Here is a 20,183-nt window from a genome sequence, read left to right on the forward strand (position 1 = left end):
GCCTTACTCAGTTTTCAAAAATTTGGGTATTGGGCAACCTAGACCGACTTCCATGAGGTTAAAAATGGTGGATCAATCGATGAAGCGACCTTTAGGCATTATTGATGACATGCTTGTCCGGGTGGAAAAATTCATATTGCCGGCCGACTTTGTGATTTTAGACTGTGAAGTGGACTATGAGGTCCCAATCATTCTAGGGAGGCCTTTCCCTGCGACAGGGAAGGCATTGGTTGATGTTGAAGCGGGTGAGCTCACTTTCTGAGTGGGAGATGAAAAGGTCATCTTTCATGTTTGCAAATATATGAAGCAACCCAATAGCACCGAGGTGTGCTTATTTGTAGACCTTGTCACAGCTGTGATTGTGGATGACACCAGTGCTATGATCAATGTGGAGGACCCCCTTGAGGCCATGCTATTGTCAATGATGATACAAGCAGAGTGGAGTGCGTGAATGCTTTACATGGGATGGGATCCTATTCCTATGAGCCTAGAAAATTGTCTTTGGATCTTGAAAACCGGAAAACTCCACCAACAAAACCATCAATTGTGGAGACACCGGTGTTAGAGTTGAAACCACTCCCTCCACACCTCAGGTATGAGTTCTTGGGCTCAAATTCTACTTTACCAGTTATTCTTTCTTCTTGCCTAACTAACGTGCAGGTTGAGGCCACTTTGGCGGTGCTTCAAAGGCAAAAAAGGGCAATTGAATGGACTTTGGCTGACATTCGGGGAATAAGCCCTGCATTCTGTATGAACAAAATTATCTTGAAGGATGATGCAAAACCCTCCTTGGAGAATCAAAGAAAATTGAACGAGGTAATGCAAGAGGTGGTGAAAAAAGAAGTGATCAAGTGGTTGGATGTCTGGGTTGTGTACCCCATTTCTGATAGCTCGTGGACTTCTTCGGTGAAATGTGTACCAAAAAAGGGTGGTATGACTGTGGTGACAAATGAAAACAATGAAATTATTCCCAATCGGACATTTGCCGGATGGAGGGTATGCATGGACTACCGGAAGCTGAACAAGGTGACCCGCAAGGATCACTTCCCATTGCCATTATTTGACCAAATGCTTGATCCCCTTGCGGGGCGTGCCTTTTATTGCTTTTTGGATGGATACTCGGGGTATAATCAAATCTTAATCGCTTTAGAGGACCAGGAGAAAACCACCTTTACCTGTCCATATGGAACCTTTGGTTTCTCTCGGATGTCGTTCGGGTTGTGTAATGCCCCGACAACATTCCAACGATGCATGATGACTATTTTCACCGACATGGTGGAAGATATTTTGGAGGTCTTCATTGACGATTTCAGCATGGTTGGAGATTCATTTGAAGAGTGTTTGGGAAATTTGGATAGAGTTTTAGCCCGATGTGAAGACACAAATCTTGTACTTAATTGGGAAAAATGCCACTTCATAGTGGAGGAAGGCATAGTGTTGGGCCACGAGATTTCAAAGCGTGGGATTGAAGTTGACAAAACCAAGATAGAGGTTATTTCAAGGCTTCCTCCCCCCATTTCCGTCAAGGGGGTGAGGAGTTTTCTTGGGCACGCAGGGTTCTACCGGAGGTTTACAAAAGATTTTTTAAAGGTGGTAAAACCCTTGTGCAAGCTTCTAGAAAAGGATACAAAGTTTGTGTTTGATGAGGGATGTATGCAAGCATTTGAGCTTCTCAAGCTGAAGTTGACCACTACCCCAATCATTACCACACCAAATTGGAGCTTGCCTTTCGAGCTCATGTGTGACGCAAGTGACTTTGCGGTTGGGGCTGTCTTGGGTCAAAAGGTCAACAAGAAGTTTCATTCGGTGTACTACGCAAGCAAGACCATGAATGAGGCTCAAAGGAACTACACGGTTACCGAAAAAGAGTTGTTGGCCATAATGTTTGCAATGGAAAAGTTCCAACCGTATCTTATGGGGGCCAAGGTCATAGTGCACACCGATCATGCTGACCTTCGGTACTTGATGACAAAGATAGACTCTAAGGCAAGATTGATGTGATGGGTGTTACTACTTCAAGAGTTTGGTCTAGAAATTGTGGACCGAAAAGGTAGTGAGAACCAAGTGGCGGACCACTTGTCCCATTTGGAGGAGGAGGGAGGCCTTGAGATCAATGATTCATTTTCCGACGAACAACTCCTTGTGGTGTCAATAAATGATATGCCATGGTTTGCCGATGTTGCTAATTACCTTGTGACCGGAATAATCCCGTGTGAGCTCTCTTCTAACCAAAGGAAGAAGCTCAAGAGGGATAGTTTGGATTTTTATTGGGATGATCCATACTTGTTCAAGATTTGCACGGATGGTGTGATCCGAAGGTGTGTCCCGGAGGAAGATCAATTGAGTATCTTGGAGGCTTGTCATTCTTCACCCTATGGTGGCCATCACGGTGGGGTGAGGACCGCCTCGAAAGTTCTTAGTTGTGGATTCTATTGATCAACCTTGCTAAAAGATGTGGCTGATTTTGTAAAGAGGTGTGACGAATGCTAAAGAGCGGGTGGAATTTCTAAAAGGGATGAGATGCCTCTCAATACCATTCCTGAAGTGGATATCTTTGATGTTTGGGGCATTGATTTCATGGGTTCATTTGTTAGCTCTTGTGGGAATACTTACATTCTTGTGGCGGTTGACTATGTATCAAAATGGGTTGAAGCCATGGCTTTGCCTAACAATGAATCCCAGAGTGTTGTTGCATTTCTTAAGAAGAGCATTTTCACAAGGTTTGGCACTCCTCGTGCGATTATCAGTGATGGGGGTCTCACTTTTGCAGTAGAGCTTTCGACACATTGCTTTCTAAGTACGGTGTCAATCACAAAGTTTCTACTCCCTATCATCCTCAAGCAAGTGGTCAAGTGGAAGTCTCCAACAGGTAAATCAAAAGTATATTGTTAAAGACGGTCAATGCTAATAGGATAGATTGGTCGAAGAAGTTGGATGACGCTCTATGGGCTTATCGGACAACTTACAAAACTCCGATTGGTATGTCTCCGTATCGGTTGGTGTTTGGAAAAGTGTTCCATCTACCGGTTGAGTTAGAGCACAAGGCCATGTGTGCTTTGAGGAAGCTAAATCTTGAGTGGGATGTTGCAGCCAATCTTCATGTGGAGCAGCTCAATGAACTTGATAAATTCACATTCCATGCCTACTTCAGTTTGTCCTTATATAAGGACAAGATAAAGAAACTTCATGATAAATATACTCGTGGAAAGGAGTTTAAAGTAGGTGATTTGTTTCTCTTGTTCAACTCCCGGTTACGTCTGTTTACGGGAAAGCTTAAATCAAAATGGAGTGGACCGTTTAAAGTTGTGTTTGTGACCCCTTTTGGTGCTCTTGATTTAAAAAACAAAAATGGTGAAGTTTTCAGAGTTAATGGGCACAGGGTCAAGCATTATCTTGGGAAAATTGATGACAGCCACGTGGTGGCACTTCTTCATTTCAAATGATGTGATGGTAACCTGCATCGTGCCGCGACGTTAAATCAGGCGCTTCTTGGGAGGCAACCCATGTGTTTTTCTTCTTGCTTTCTTTGATTTTCTTTGAAGTATAGGATTGATTTTTGGGCTAACTAGTTGTGAGATGTTATAGGGTTGTGTTGATGCAGTGCAAGACATAGTGGAAAAAAATGCACAGGTCTCTGAAGTTGCCAGTACAGCCGCAGTACCATTTGTGCGGACCGCACTGGTGTGGGTAAAATGAAGCCTCTCTGATGTTTGCCACCGCGGCCGCACTACATTTTGTGCTGTCCGCGGTGGACCTCTGCGGAAGCAGTCCATTTTGTGCGGACCGTAGAGTGTTGCCTTCTCAAACTTGAACAAAACAGTTCAGTGCGGACCACCATCCATTTTGTGCTGTCGACACTAGTAGGTGAGACTGGGCCCCAGGGTTTTTTCTATAAATAGACCTTGAGGGTCTCCTGTTACCCTTTTCGAAATTTTAACTCTCAAAGCATACTAATACTGTTCATCCCTTGCCTTTGATCGTAATTACTTCCTTCACATTGATTAGTTTCACTTCATCTCATAATCTAGTAACAAAATCTTCCTTTTCCTTGTTTAATTTTGTAATTTCGTTTAATTTTTGTTTTTCTTAGCTTCTGTTCTTCTTCCTCCCGTATTTATTTCAATTGCCTAGGCTAGAATAGTTAAATTTTGAATTGATGAGGACTTTGTTTGTTTAATGGACTGGGAAATGACTTAGGGGCACTCATTAGGTGAAAATTTGGACATAAAAGCAAAAATCCCATGAACCCTAACTCAGTGCCAAATCTGGGCACTCAGTGCCGACCGCGGTCGTTTTTGTGCGGTCCGCGGTGCCCCAGTGTGCTATGCAGTACCATTTTGTGCGGACCGCACTGATGAGCTTCTGGAAATCTGAACCTTCGGCAGTGCGGCCGCACTACATTTTTTGCGGACTGCACTGGCCCCTGTGCGACCGCACTACCATTTTTTGCGGTTCGCGCTGGTTAGATACAGAGGATGGGTAGTTTGAACCCCATCTCTGTGCGGACCGCACTACTATTCTGTGCGGACCGCACTGGCCCCTGTGCGGCCGCACTCCATTTTGTGCGGTCTGCACTGGGGACTTCTGAGGACTTCTACAACTATGTTCCCATGTTCTGCAACACTGAATTTTCACTGCTTCTCTAATTCTGCAACTGATACTAACAATTTCATGTGATTGTGATTGCATACAATGGTTAAACAACAAGGAAAAGGCTCGAAACAACCCGACAGAGGTGAATCCTCCCGGGGTGGAAAGTAGAAAATGGTATGACTCACTCTCCAAGCGAGGAAAAACATCAAGAATATGAGAAAGGCCATAAAAGCAGCTGATAGGGCTATTGACATGTCGGGGAGTGAATACGAGCACTCCCGGGAAATCTCTTCGGATTCTATACCTGAATACATCCCTGACTGGCTGGAGAGGAATCGATTGAGAGACACTCCTCCACCATCACCCACTGCCCAAGAACCAACTCATGTTTCTTCTAGGTCGTCTAAGGGCTCAGCAGCCGGTAGTGGGGATTACTCCACCTCTCCCACAACTTCATTTTCCAGGAAGGGTGTAGAAGGAGGCGAGGAGGAAGTACAGGGAAATGAGCAGGTAGTTGAAGGAGGTGAGCCTCAGGTGGGAGGCGTTTATAGAACTAGGAAGCCCGAAGCTTGAGAAGATAGATTTGTGAGTGAGGTGGCAAACCATAAGTTTCGGGAGTGGTTTTCGGTGAGAAAACTGATCTAGGAGAGGAGCTTCATAGATAGAGACCTATTACCCCACAACCCCGATGTGCAAAGATAGTTTAGAACTAGAGTGGGCTGGGAGCATTTAATGGATGACTGTGTAGACTCCAATGAACACTTGGTCAAGGAGTTTTATTGCAATGTAGCTCACATCAAAAAGGGCTCCAAAGTGACCAAGGTTTGGAACTTGAAGGTGCTATTTGATGGGAAGTCGATAAATGAGTATCTGGTCTTCAATGAGGAGGATGAGACATTGTATATGGCGAAATTGGAAATGGGCGAGGAGGTCCGTCTATGGCTAGCACAGTACCTGGCAATCCTAGGTACCGTCCTTGACTTGTTGACCATTGGAGTCAAAATATTGAGAAGGGTCTTGAACTTTGAGGCGAGTGGATGGGAAACTTTTGTTTGCAGCCGGTTAGACCCTACCACTCAGGACAACACCCTTCCTCTCCACCGGGCTGTGTTAGTGGCTTCTATCATGGTAGGGTACCCCATCAACGTGGGGAATGTGATGTCTAGAATCACTATAGTGGGAGCCGAGCATGACCAAAACTACCCTTTTCCCAACTTCCTCACAATGTACTTTCGGGACTTGGAGGTGGACAAGAGACCCTATGACATCAAGGTCAAGGTGATAGCCCCATTTTCCTGGTATAGCATGAAAGGGGATGACAACCTCAAGAGAAAGAACTACAAAGCTCTTGCTTCTGCCCCAACTGGCCAGTCTGAAGAGCCAGTTGTGGTAGAGGTCCCTGCTGAGCCTACCTCCACTCCTGCTGACATCCTTCCCGGACCTTCCACATCCACAACTATTCTTGCCAGTCCATCCACATCAGCGGGCCCGAAGATCCCATCATCCCGGGCCTATCCTATTACTGCCCACCGTCTGAGCCAGGCACTTTTGAGTATCAACAACTAGATGCAGACTGCCTCATCCAAGTTGTCCATTTTGACTACCACTGTAGAGGCTCAGTCGGTTCCCCCCAGCTCTACAGGTGCCATAGTCGATAAAGGATGCACTCAAGGAGATACTTGACAACCAAAAGAAGATCCTCGAGACTCAAGTTGCGCTCTCAAAGGTAGTTTATTCACATAGTAAGGCTCTCAAGGATCTTGCTCGGGAGCACAAGAAGTTGCGGAATACACGGGCCTCTAAGGAGTCCGTGAAGGAGCTGCGTGCAGATGTTGTCAGATTGAAGGCATATCAGCTACCTTTAGACTTATTACTCGAGGATCCAGTCCCAAAAGCTCAGCCACAGCAAGAGCAGACACAGAGGCCTCCGAAGAGGAGGAGGATGATTCCTAGAGCTGATGATGCTATCATCCAGTTGGCGGACCCACCAGAGACTTCCTCCAGTGAGCCACAGAATGTACCAGTTCTAGAGCCTGTCGAGGTCCAGGCCCAGGTCCCAGTAGCAGACCACCGAGACCCAGGGACCACTGATAATCCTATGTAGACAGACAGGGCTTAGGGAGTCTTCTATATCATTTTTCCTCTTATCCTTTTGATGCTTTATTTAGACTAGTTGGCATTGGGTCAATTCCAGCTTTCATTTGAGGGGGTAGGCCCTACATTTTGGATGATTGTATACATATTGATACATTTTTATGCTTTCTTGATTTTTCATCTTTGGTTTGTATATAATTTGTTATTTAGTTACATTTATCACACTTTTATTTTACTTTGGGTCTATATATAAAGTTACATTTCACTGTACATATTCATCCCATCTATTGTATATTCAAATCCCCCCTTGTATATATTCATTCTATTTTCCGCAAAATTTTTCGTTTTTAGCTTCTTATTTAGGTTCGTAGCTTTTTGTTTTGTTTTGATTGTTTTCAATAATCCTTTGGTTTTCTTAATGCCACGGTTCTTTCCAAAAGGTGGAGTGTTGTGTGAACCGGGTGGCTCTTCCCAATGATGGATGGCGTGACAACCTTCTTAAGGTTTTGAGTCTATTTTTCTTTTTTTTTAATAGTTAGTAGTTAAGAGTGCCTCAAGCAAAGCTTCACTTAGGGCTAGAACATTTTCCTTTTATCTCATGGTCAAAAACAAATTGTTATGTTTAGGATGGTGAAAGTCGTGACCTTGAGACTCTTGTGTTGACTGATAATCATCAAGTGTTTTTTCGGGACCATTGTGTGCTCAAATCATATCTAAGGTCATTATAGGCCTCCGACTCTATGTCTTTAGCAATCCCTTAGCTTGTGTGGTGAGTAATTGAATTGAACGTCCAAGTCCCGAGCCATTGGTCTAAAACTTGCCCTAAATGTTTGTTGAGGCGAAATCATAAGTGAATTTTGACTTGAGGCATGACTATAGGCTCTCCTTGATCCAAATGATAGTTTGACAATTCCATAGCCTACCAATGATATGATCCCTAGTTAACCCTTTTGAGCCTTAGACATTTTTCTTTCAAGAACCATGATACAAGCCTATACCCATTCTAAAAGATATCCTCTCTTGGCACCCAAACTTTCCTTAGCACATGGCAAAAGTATAAGTTTGGGGAGAAGAGACGAGGACGACAACAAAGTGGTAAAAAGGCACAAAAGTGAATAAAATGAAAGGCAATGAAAAAGAAAGAAAAGCAAAAGACAAAAAAAAAGAATGTTAAATGTGAAAAAGAATAAAAAGGGATTCAAGAAAAGCAAAGAATGAAAGGTGTGAAAAGTTGAGAAAGGAGAAAAAGGTTTGATATGCATAAGATAGAGTGACAATGTTCTCTCTAACCCCATAGAAAGAAGTGAAATGACTCAAAGAGTCAAGAGAATGTGTGCCAAATGAATCAAAAGAAGTGCTTAAGGGAAGATGGAACCTACTTATACCAAAACATGTCCTACCCTGAACCAAAAGCCTTCACAATATCTCCACAAAAGCTCTATATGATCTTGAGTTGAATGAAGCTTACATTAGCGGATACTCACATAAGGGGCAAGCATATGGTACTTAGAGCAGGACTTGTGACTTTTTCTTGAGAAAGATGAGTGAATTTTGACTAACCTCATTTTGTATGCCAATATTCTAAAGGTGAGGTTTGCTCAGGGAGAGTTGAGGATGTGTGAGTTTGGGTTCCACAATGACCAAAGTAGTTGAGAGAGTTCTTTGATGTGTTGATTCAACTCTTGAAGCTCTTGTGTCATACTTGCTCCATGGTTTTTCAAAGGTTAAATGTTGTTAATGACTCATTTGTATTTAGGGCAATTGTTAGTCCCAATTGATGCTAGTTGAGGTTGCTTTAGGACAGCTGAAAATTTCTTGGATTTTCCCTTAAAGGGTGGGTCTTATTTTGTTTGCTTGAGGACAAGCAAAAGCTTAAGTTTGGGGGAGTTGATAACTAGGGATTTTGACGCATTTTATACTCCTTGCTTATGCTTTAATTATAAATTCATACAAAATAGTCCCAAAAGGCTCACAAGTTGTGCTTGATTGCAGGTTTGATCCACAAAGTTTACTACGATGTCAAAGATCAGCTCAAAAGGAGTAAAACCGGCACAAGTACTGAAGACAAGACAAACTCAGGAAAAACATGCCTAGTGCGGCCAAACTACACTTTGTGCGGTCCGCACTAGGGAGATTCAGAGAGCTGGTATTTCAGGCATTATGGCAGTGTGGCCGCAAAAGGTTTTGTGTGGTCTGCACTGAAGGCAATACGTCCGCACTACCATTTTGTGCGGTCTGCAGAGCCAAGATTCAGAGAGATGCCAAGTTCAAGGATTGAAGCCTGTGCTGTCCACGGTCCATTCTGTGTGGACCGCGCTAGAAGCCTCCGCGGCCGCAGTCCACTCTATGCGGCCCGCGGAGCCTGGGTTCAGAGAGTCAAGTTTTCAAGTTCAAGAGCCTAGTGCGGCCGCACACCATTTTGTACGGTCCGCACTAACCTCGCAGGGGTATTTTTTTCCTGTTTTTCCAACTTAGTATAAATAGCATCTTTTTCCATTTTTAGGGTATCAAACATTTTAGAATAGTTGTTGCGCTCATGGGAACGTATCTTGTAGCCATTTTGGGCATTTTTACTTAATTTTTATCATTGAATCTTTGTATTTATCTTAGCAATTAGTTAATATGTGTTCATCTTCATTATTTCTCTGCTTTTCTCTTCAAGTATATGTAGCTAGACCCATTAGCTAGGGTTGTGTCTCAACGCTAGTGTGGGTAATTGATGGGTTTTGCAATTTAGGGCTAGATTGACTATGTGTGTTTGCTATTTGGGTCAATTTCATGGTTTAATTACTGAATTAGTGGTTGCAAACACTAGTAAGTTGACTTGGACTCTTCTTGAGAAATAGAGCCTAAGTCTAGAAATTGATCCAACAAGGAATTGGGATGGACTCAAGATAATTGATAGTCCCAATTAAAGGGTTAAAGCTCGAGAGAGTAATACCCGACTTGAACCCTAGTTGCTTGAGAAAATATGCATACCCAATTGGTCTTGAGAAAGTCAATTGTGCAAAATCATACTTTTTACCGAGAGGTGTGAGAGTGGGTAATATCGAGCAACGGTTATAACATATTTCCCAATCGTGTCAATCGTGTCTTAGATGCAATTACCCATCGATTGACCACCAAGGTGAAAGTCACTACCCTAGTGCCTTTTAGAATATTTGAACAACTTGTAGTATTTTACTCTTAGCTTATTATAGTTGTAATTATAATTTGTAGTTTGATAATAGTAGACTTATAAATAAAACCCAAAAATGAATAGAAGTGCAACTTGGAACCAATACGCAATCCCAACCTAAATAGATACTCAACTCCCTTTCTAGCTCTCTGTGGAAATCGATCCCGACCCAAAATCAGGTAAAAGCTATTGCAACCCTCTCTTGCTATTTATTAGTGGTGCGGAGTAGGCTGCGATCAATAGTCAGGACATCCCATGGACTTGTCTTTTTGACGCCATTAAATACGCTGTCGATTCCCATTCTTCAAAGTGACAGTACCGCTGCCGATTTAGTTCTTCAAGAATGCATTAATTATACCTGCCAGTCAGTCTTCCAAAGGCATTGATGTCCGTAACACTATCTTCTATAAATGGGGGTATTCTGGCGTTATCTCTCTATCCAAGTGCCTTCCTCCACTAATTTATCCTTTTTTTCTTGCCATCTTTTTTTATTATTAATCACCATATGTGGAGTTCACGACTTTAAGGTTGTTCGGCAGCATTCCCATCGGCTGTATGGTGGCCTTCTGTCTGAGCTTCCCCTAGTCGAGCGAGATCATACCATCTTGTCGTTGATGTTTTTGTTGTTACGCCTGCTACTGCTGTCCTTATTGGCTCGAGATGATGATACGAGGGCAGCCGACTTTCTCCGATCTAAAAGGCGTTTGGGCTCTACACCGCTGCTCGGGAAAGTATTCGGACTATACACAACTACTCATTCTCCTTCCCTGGCCTGGTGTGTCACTTCATCCCTTGGGTTTTTTCTCCCAAGGGATAAAATGGCACAACCGGTTATTGAGACTGGGGCCCGCCGAATCTTTAACCTTTGGCTTTGTCAGGTTATGTTTCTTTTTCTTGCCTCTTCTACATCCTCCCCCTTTCCTCTTTTTCATCTTCTCCCTCGGCTATGTTATTCCGTGGGGTCGAGCTGGGAACCTAGAGGAGGTGGCAATCGAAGGAGTTGCCTTCGAGGATGCGAGCTCGAGGAGGTGGCGCTCGAAGATGTTGCTACCGGAGATAAAACTTCGAGGGTAGACTAGATCCTTAGGCTTTCACTTTGGGTGTGCACCCCTTCGCTTCTTTGTTTTCGTGTAAGTACCCCTTGTGAGCTTTTATAATCATATGTAAGGACCCCACGAGGGCTGTTGTAAGCAAATGTTTTATGAATACAAAGATATTTTCTTGACTTCTGCCTTTGATACTTGCCATATTCTTTTGTGTTTGCGGGGATTCTGGATGTATGCCTCTGCTGATGATTGTCAACATCTAACTCGGATGCCAGTATTCCCTTAGGTATTTGGTTATAGAAATGGCTCCTTTCCGAGCCCATCGTTGTTCCCCGGACCAAGCCTGAAGCGGTCCGAAAGACTCGAGTCATCGGGACCCTCGAGTCTCATGAAGATAGCGCACCGAACCTTGAAATTTTTGAGAGTGGCCTCTAAGTGATGGTCAGCGTTAGGCGCCTGGAGATTTTCTTTGAACTTGGTGTAGGTAATATCTTAAGACGTTGCAGATACGCCCCCAATGAGGGGTTGCCCATATTTAGGCGATGTCTTAGGGTCGAGCCCTCATGGACAGAACTTGAAGCGCTTACTTCTTTTTTTTATGGAGGTCCTCGAGGTCAGGTACCACCTCGGGACTGGAGATGATATTGCTGGCCTTTCGAAGCCTTACTTTCTTTTGATGGAGGTCCTCGATGCCAGGTACCACCTCAGGACTGGAGATGATATTGCTGGACTTTGAAGCCTAACTTCGCTTTAATAGAGGTCCTCGAGGTCGGGTACCACCTTGGAACTCGTCTTGAAGTCATTGGCCTCCTGGGGCCTCTCTTGGGTAGGTAGACCATTACTGTTTCCCCATATATATATGGGGTTGCTCCCGCTTTTTGGGAGATCCCATTATTTTAGATAACTATCCTTCCATTTCGGCATCGAGTCCTTCGTTACCTTAGTGCCAAAGCGTTTGTGTAGGTTCCTGCTTCAGTTTGCTAGTTCCTCTAGAGCAATGACTACTACTTCACGGTCTTCCCGGTAGAGAGGGGAGAGTTCCACTCCCAGAGCTCAGGATCCATAGGAGTTTACCTTGGAGACTATGTCTTCGATAAGAAAGGAGCACCTTGAGTTGGTGAGGAGAGACTGCGGATGGGGCGAGGGGGTAACGTTACAGGTGCTTCCTCCGGATGAGGGTTCGTACTGGACCTTGCCGATGGATTCCTGAACATATACTTGTACCCTTTCACACTGGACCTTACCGATGGATTCCTGAATGTGTACTTATACCCTTTCGCACTGGCCCCCCTTACTTTGGCGCATATATATCTACCGTTTTGGCGAACAGTGCTAATGATGAGGTTCTTTGCGGAGAAATAAGGGCTTAAATTCACGCTAAGTCATATTTTCAGGTTGTACCAGCCCTTTCATCATCGAGGTCTGCTAACCATGCGATGTCGTTCGTCCACACCCTTTGTTGTTGACAATGAGGAAGATGCATATCGAGAGTAGATTAGACAGTTCGTCCGAGTTTAGACGGCTAACATTATTCCCATGGAACTTATGTCATTCCCCGAGGAATGGAATTATGCACGTGAGTGGAACGTCTTGCACTTTCTCAGGTTTGCTCATGGTGGAAGCTAGTTTAGTAATCATGTTTCCTTCTTTTTTGTAGCAATTTCATGGGCACCGGGCGTAGTTACTGATCTGTCAGGTTGGGTCCAGAAGCTAGCTACCCATTCGACTTGTCACGAGCGTAGGTGGCGAGTTGTACCCCAAGGCATATGGGAAGCACAACATCATGGTATGTGTGTGCACTGCCTTTTCCTTGTCCTTCGTACATTTGGCAAGACATTTTTCCCTTTTCACGCATCAATATGACTGTCGTAGGTATCAGAGGGTCTCCAAGGGTGAGGCCATACCCCTCCAGAGAGGGGGAGGGGTTGCCAACTTTCGAGATAAAGGACGACAATAATAAATGGGATATGCATTTGCAGTGCGATGGCGCTCTTAGCAAGGCAAAACAGGGCTGAGTTGTTGAGAAGAAAACATTGTCTGAGCCTGCTACACCCGAAGTATTTGGTTCTGGAGAGGTGGTTCCTCCAAAAGATGATGCTTTGACCGGGGTTGATTCTCCCAGGGCCGAGGGGACTAGATTAACAAAGGTGTGCTCGACCTTTGAGGAAGTCCGCCAACTTCACTTTGTGGTGAGCTTTGATACAGGCCTTCCGAATATCGTGTCTTCCCTTCCTTATTGAGTTTTTCTTTTGCAGGCCCTTGACAGGATTAGGTCTGAGCTGCTCCATCATGGGGCTAGGATCCAAAAAGCTCTGGATGAGGGTAGGTCCCTTGGGCTCCTTTGCGAGGACAAGGAAGTTGAGATGGCACACTAGCGATACGAGGCGTACCGAAGCTCGAATTACGAGAGCTATTTGATGCAGCAGGTAATTTCCCATAACGGGCAAGTACGCATTTCGCTTTTTAACTTCTAAATTTAATTCTTTGCCTATCTCAGCTGCACAAAAATATGGAGGCCCTAGAATGCCTTAGGGGTGAAGCCGACCGAATCAGGACCGACTGTGACGAGCTAAGAGCTCGGGCGCAGGCTCAAGCTTCAGACGAGAAAGGTGCCTTAGCTAAAGTTCCTGCCTTTGAGGTCCAACTCTACTTAGCTCGTGATAATGCTTCAGTTCAAGTGGATATGATTACGAAGCTTGAATCCAAACTTTTGAAGGTCAGGGCTAAGATCGTTGATACTCGGACGGAAGTAGCACTATACCGGACTAAGGCTGATCAGGAGATGACAATTTATGAAAAGGATGTCACCGATGCACAAGCCGAGTTGACGAGGGTCCTTGATCTTAAAGAGGGGATAAAAGAATAAGCTTGTTGTAGATCCCAAAGAAGGGTTCTCGAGGAGATCAACGCCTGGGTTTTGTTCTCCCGGAAGAGTTGGCACGAACGAGGGTGGACGAGTGTTGTGCTCGGTCACTCTTATCTAATGCTGAGGAGAGTGAAGATCAGGCTGATATGCCATAGCCCTCAAGGGCGGGGCATAGACTTTGCCAATTTTTATGCAAAATCTTCAGAGTGTGCTTGTAGATGGAGAATGCACCTTTTCTCGTAAGTAAATAAAAGAAACTTGAGGTGTTATTTCTTCTGTACCCCTTTTTGCTTCTCTTCTGACTAGGTGGACTGGTTTCAGAGTTGGCGAGAATCCTTAGATTCGTGATATGGCCCTGGGGCACATTAGGCAGGCTCGGGGGTCTTACGCGCTTGGTCGATGTGACCTTTAATGTAAACTAGCATTATAGCTCTTATGCTTTGCCCTAAGGCATTCCTGTTTAACTATTTTGGGTTCAGTATCCGAGTCGGGTTTCGACTCGAGCTCAATTGACCCTCAAGTTTTGCATTTGTGTGGGCTGGCGACATTGGCTCTTACGCATTGGGTCGAAGGGACCTTTTAATATAAGATGGCGACTATGGCTCTCATGTTTTTCCCTTAGGCATGTATAGTTAACTATTTTGGGTCCAGTCTCTGAATCGAGTTACAACTCGAGCTCATTTTGACCCTTAAGTTTTCAAATTTTCTACTGGTAACGATAGCTCTTACGCTTTTGGTCGATGCGACCTATTAGTGTGTATGGCCCTGGGGCTCATTAGGCTTGCGACAATGGCTCTTATGCTTTGCCCTTAGGCATGTATAGGCTTTGTTTTCCACTCTTTAAGGACTTTTTGAAATGATTTTGCCTGACCCGTCGTCGGTTTGAGAAGAACTTCGATTTCAAGTCGTTTACGGCGTTGTTCGAGCACCTCGAAAGGTTTGGCTCATAGGCTGAGTAGCTCGAAGCCTTGTGATTTGGAGCTAACATGGTCGAAGCTCTTTTGCCTATTGAGGGTTGACTATTTAACCGATTCTTTTCGAAGTAGATTCGAAGTAATGGCCTATGCTTTTGTAGCGATGGTCTGGCGTCCCCAAGTCACGTTAATTTGGCTGGTATAGTAGTATGACTGTAGCCATTTTTGGTCCCGAGTGTAGTAGTTTAGCCTTCTATATCGAGGGTATGACCTTTCAGGAGTCTTACAAGTGCGATATATATCCCAAACATCGAGATTGAGTTTATGCCTATAATAAGGTCTTACAAGATTTTCATGCCTTTTGAGGTCTTACAGTATTGTTGATACTTGGTACAAGTATAATTCATGTCTTGCTTGAGTTCTTACTATTTTGTTGATACTTGGTACAAGTATGATTCATGCCTTGCTTGAGGTCTTACAGTTTTGTTGATACTTGGTACAAGTATGATGCATTACTTGCTTGAGGTCTTACAATTTTTGTTGTTGCCTTATGTAGTCCTTACAAGACCGAGTCTGCCCACCCGGGGTCTTACAGCCTCGGGTTTTTTAATGTATGGTGATTGGTGATAGTCTTTGAGCTTTCGAGTTTGTTTAGGATCGGGAACCATTACTTATAAGCTCAGAAGTGCCTCGTTGAGGGCTTATGATTTTGGAGATTCTGACCCTGAGGCCATGACGCCAGTCTCCGAGTGTTCAGGACGTTTTTCTTTCCTGGAGATGTTTCATAATTTTTGCGCTACCTCATTGAGGGCTTATAAGATTCGGGTTCTGACCCTGAGGTCATGCGGGTGCCGAGTTGATGACGCCAGCCTCCGAGTATTTTGGGGTTTCTTCGATGGAGGGATCTTTTGCTGTGACAATGCTGAGTTTCCTTTGGAGTTTGAGATGCTTTGGCAAAGGAATTCTTTGATTGCTTGGAACAAGTACATGTCATTTTGTTGTCGTGGGTCCATCTTATACGGATATGGTTCATTTGACCATTTGGCTCGGTACATTATTTCCTACTGGAACATTGCTCGGCGTTCCTTGGTTTTTCTGAATCGATGACCTTTTAAGGGGATGCCCTCCAGTTTTCGGGGTTGATTGAAAAAGAAGCCTTGAATATTTGTTGGATCCCACTTAAGGTCTTTTAGCTGGGTTAGCGTTCTGACCGCTTCGATCGGGCGCCTGCATAAGGGTTAGTCTGAAATACGAAATGAAAAGGGAGATGGTCGTACCTTAATGTGATACGTGTTGACGATGTTTTGAGGATTGATATGTTTCAATCATTCGAGAGGAGGATGCAGTATGGTCCTTTATTTCGTTTAATCGATCTTGATCAAGGGTGTGGCTCGATTACCCTTTGGCTCTTTTGCAGGTGGAGGTGCGAATGCCGGTGCCACATCGCGCACCGCGAACATTTCCCTTATCGCATGTCGTTCCCCATAGACGGTTTTAATTCTGTCATTTATGGGGAATTTCACCATTTGGTGAAGAGTGGATGGTACTGCTCTCATGCAGCGTATCCAAGGTCGCCCGAATAAGGCATTGTATCTCATGTCTCCTTCATGGAATTCGACATTTTGGGTCGTGCCGACCACGCTGACTAGGAGAATAATCTCTCCTTTCGTTATTTCGATCACCGTGTTGAATCCGTTAAGGACTCGAGAGGCGGGCACGATTTGGTCTAGCAGTCCGAGCTGCTTTATTAGCCTCGATCTAATAATGTTAGTCAGGCTACCTGGATCCACTAGCACATGTTTTATTTGAAATGAATCAACGAGGAAAGACGTTACCAGTGCGTCGTTATGAGGTTGGAACGAGGTTTTGGAGTCCCTCTCGCTAAATGTGAGGGCATCTTCAGGTACGTATCCCTGGGTTTGCTTTTCTCTAGTAATGGATATTTTTGTCCTCCTCATCACGGGTTCCTGGGGAGTGTCGACGCCCCCCCAATATCATGTGGATAACAAGTCGAGGGTTCTATCCTTGTCGATTCCGCCTCTGTTGATGAGTCCCCAAGAGTTCTATCCTCAGTTCTCTAATCGATCGTTGTGAGGCGGATCGCGTCTCTGGGCATTCCTCCTATCTTCGGGGTACGGCTGACACCTCTCTCTGTTCGGTTTCAATTCCTTCGCCAGGAGTCTTCCCGGCTGGTCGTCCTCGACCCTGTTCTTTGATGGATACCGGTTGTGGACGTCCAACTAGGTTACGGTAGGATACTCGATCCGATTCTCTTTCACCTACCTTGAGGCTTTTGATCTTCGTTCATTCAGGCCTCGAGTGACGGCCTGCACTGCCCAGTCGTCAGAGACAGAGGTAGTTCAGTTCGTTTCGTTTGGAAGCAATATACGAATTCTCCTAGCATTTCATTCGCCCTCTGCCTAATTTTGAATACGTCGGACTTCCTTGTTGCTACTTTGATGGCACCGACATGTGCCTTTATGAAGGATTCTGCTAGCATAGCAAATGAGTCTATAGAGTTGGGAGCTAGATTGTGATACCACATCATAACCCCCTTCGAGAGTGTTTCTCCGAACTTCTTCAGTAAGACGGACTGGATCTCGTCGTCTTTTATGTCGTTGCCCTTTACTGCACAAGTATAGGTAGTGACGCATTCGTTAGAATCTAAGGTCTCGTTGTATTTTGGGAACGGACGTTGCACTAACTTCTTCGAATCTACACCTTTCAGGACCGGGGATGCGCCCGAGATTTGGTCGACCCTAAAGTTATAGGTTTCAACTTTCTCGTTGTTGGCTGCTATCATTTTCTCGCCTGACTCGACCCTTTTGGTGAGGTTCTCAAGCATTTTTACAATGGTAGTATCGACTACCGATCCGTCATTGCTCTCTTTGGTGCCTGTTGGGGGTCTTCGGGTGGCTTTGCAGCTGAGCGATAACCAGATGTTGTGCCTGCAACATTTCAAAAATAACATGAAGGCTAACTCTCGTTCTTCCCGATCTAGGGTTTTTTGGGCATCCTGTTGGTCGCCATGTTGTATGCTCTTGTCGGTGTGTGAGGTTTCGTCAACCTGCTGTGCGTCTTGCGAACCCACGTCTGCTGGAATTGGTCCAGGTGCGTTATCGGGGTTCTGTGGTGGCGCGCCAACAATTGTAACAGCCACACTATTTTCTCTGTGGTTTTCAAGGTTGTCATTCTCAAATCTATTCACAGAGCCAAACATTTTGATCTGAAATCGAAGATCTTGGAAAAGAAAAAGTGTGAAAGAAAATAATCACTATTATTTTTAGCCCCACGGTGGGCGCCAGACTGTTTACCATGAAAATGGTAATAACAATTAAATTTGTTGATGGGACTCTAAAAATACGTGATCTATTTTTATGCTAGTTATTAAGCAGTTGATGCTAGATATGTGAAGATAAAATATGAAATGCGAGCTAAAAATGGAATTATAATCGAACCAAGGGGTTAGCTATTCTGGCCTCGGACTGATCGATGAGGGGCCTCGAGGTCGATGCCTGGGATCAGGCTCGAGCTATCGGGGATAATCGGGAAAGGGCTAACAGTTAGGATATAATTAAAGGAAGCTCTTTATGGCCAATGATAAGCGATAAATGAAGAACAAGTATGAGGAAACTGAATATGAGCAATAATGCCGGGAGAATACGTTAGAAAGAAAAGAGAGAGAGAGAGAATTATTATTTATCTCATGTAGAATAGTTAGAGTAATAGTAGACCTTTACAAAAAGACAAGGGTCCCATTATATAGGAGGGGAATCCCAACATAGTACGAAAAGAATTAATTACAAAGGTATGCAGATGGGATAGCTAGACGGGACACCCTGACACAGGTTTTGGGCAGACCGACTTTGTCAGACTTGGACGCATGCCCTGGGAACTCCCCATTTTTACTATAGCTTCGGTTGATATTCCCTTTAGGTCGGGCCTCGACGAGCTTCGAGGAGGGAACTCGGTCGCAGCTTCGCGTCCTCGAGGCCTCGATATGTTCTTCTGAAATGAACTAATTGCAAGAAATTCGACCCTCCGATCTCGACCCATACAGTTACTTAATGAAAATAGGATTTTCAACAATTAGCACATGTACACACTCGTCACCTCGCGTACAAGGCATTTCATATATCAACAATACCAAATACTAAGTGGAGTTCCCCCATACAAGGTTAGGCAAGCCACTTACCTCGAACCGGCTCAAAATCAACTTGAAATCACGTTCTTGCCACGAGTATCCAACTCCTAGTGGCCCAAATCTAATCAAATTAATTGTATACTGTAAATATAACTCCAAGTAACTAATTAGACTAATTAATTTGAAGCAAACACGCGAAATTAAGAAAATCGCCAAAAAAGTCCCCCGGAACCATGTCTTAGAATCAGGTAAAATTTACAAAAATAGAATCCTTACACTCTCACGAGTTCATACATACCAAAATTATTCCAATCTGACATCAAAGATCTTGATCAAAACCCCAAAATTAGGTCTAAGAACCTTTCCAAATTTCTCTCCAAATTTTTACAACAAATTCGAATTTAAAGGATGAATTTAAGCATAGATTCGTGAAAATTAATCAAAACCGAGTAAGAATTAATTACCCAAAACACTCAGGTGAAAATCTCTCCAAAAATCGCCAATCCCCGAGCTCCCAAGTCAGTTTTCAAAGTTTGAGTTCAAACCCTCGATTATGCCCCTTTTCTGACTAGTGGATCCGCATCTGAGACTATGGGACCCGCACCTACGGTCCCGCTTTTGCGGAGACTAAGCCACACCTACGAATTTTTATGAAACCAACAATTCCTCACCTGCTACCTCTTGTATGCATATGCGATTCAGCTTCTGCGGCGCCTAAGTCGCATCTGCGACAAATCCCAATTTTGCCTCAGACCGCACCTGCAGTCCTCCAAACGCTTCTGCGGTACCGCACCTGCGGTCCCACTGACGCAGGTACGGTTATGATAGGTTCTGCCAACTTCAGATTTCTCCAATGTCCAATTCAACTTCCATTAAGCACCCGAAAATCACCCGAGGTCCCCGAGACCTTAACCAAGCATGCCAACCAATCCTAAAACTTTATACGAACTTATTCCAACACTCAAATCATATCAAACAACGCTAAAACCACAAATCACTCTCCAATCCAAGCCTAAGGATTTCCAAAACTTCAAACTTCCAGTTTTGTTCAAAAATTCTATAAAACCTCGTCCGAATGACATGAAATTTTGCGCACACGTCCCAAAATAATATCGGACCTGCTCCAACTTCGGAATTCCATTCTGACCCCGATATAACAATCTCACTATCGAATCGGAAACTTGCAAAATTTGACTTTCGGCATTTCAAGCCTAATTAAGCTACGGATCTCCAAAACATAATCCGAACACGCCTTAAGCTCGAAATCACCCAGCGGAGCTAACGAAACCAGCATAATTCAATTTTGAGATCGTCTTCACACTGCTCCAACTACGGTCTAAATTCTAAA

The sequence above is a fragment of the Nicotiana tabacum genome, chromosome 10 (genome assembly GCF_000715075.1).
Source record: "Nicotiana tabacum cultivar K326 chromosome 10, ASM71507v2, whole genome shotgun sequence".
NCBI lineage: Eukaryota > Viridiplantae > Streptophyta > Magnoliopsida > Solanales > Solanaceae > Nicotiana > Nicotiana tabacum.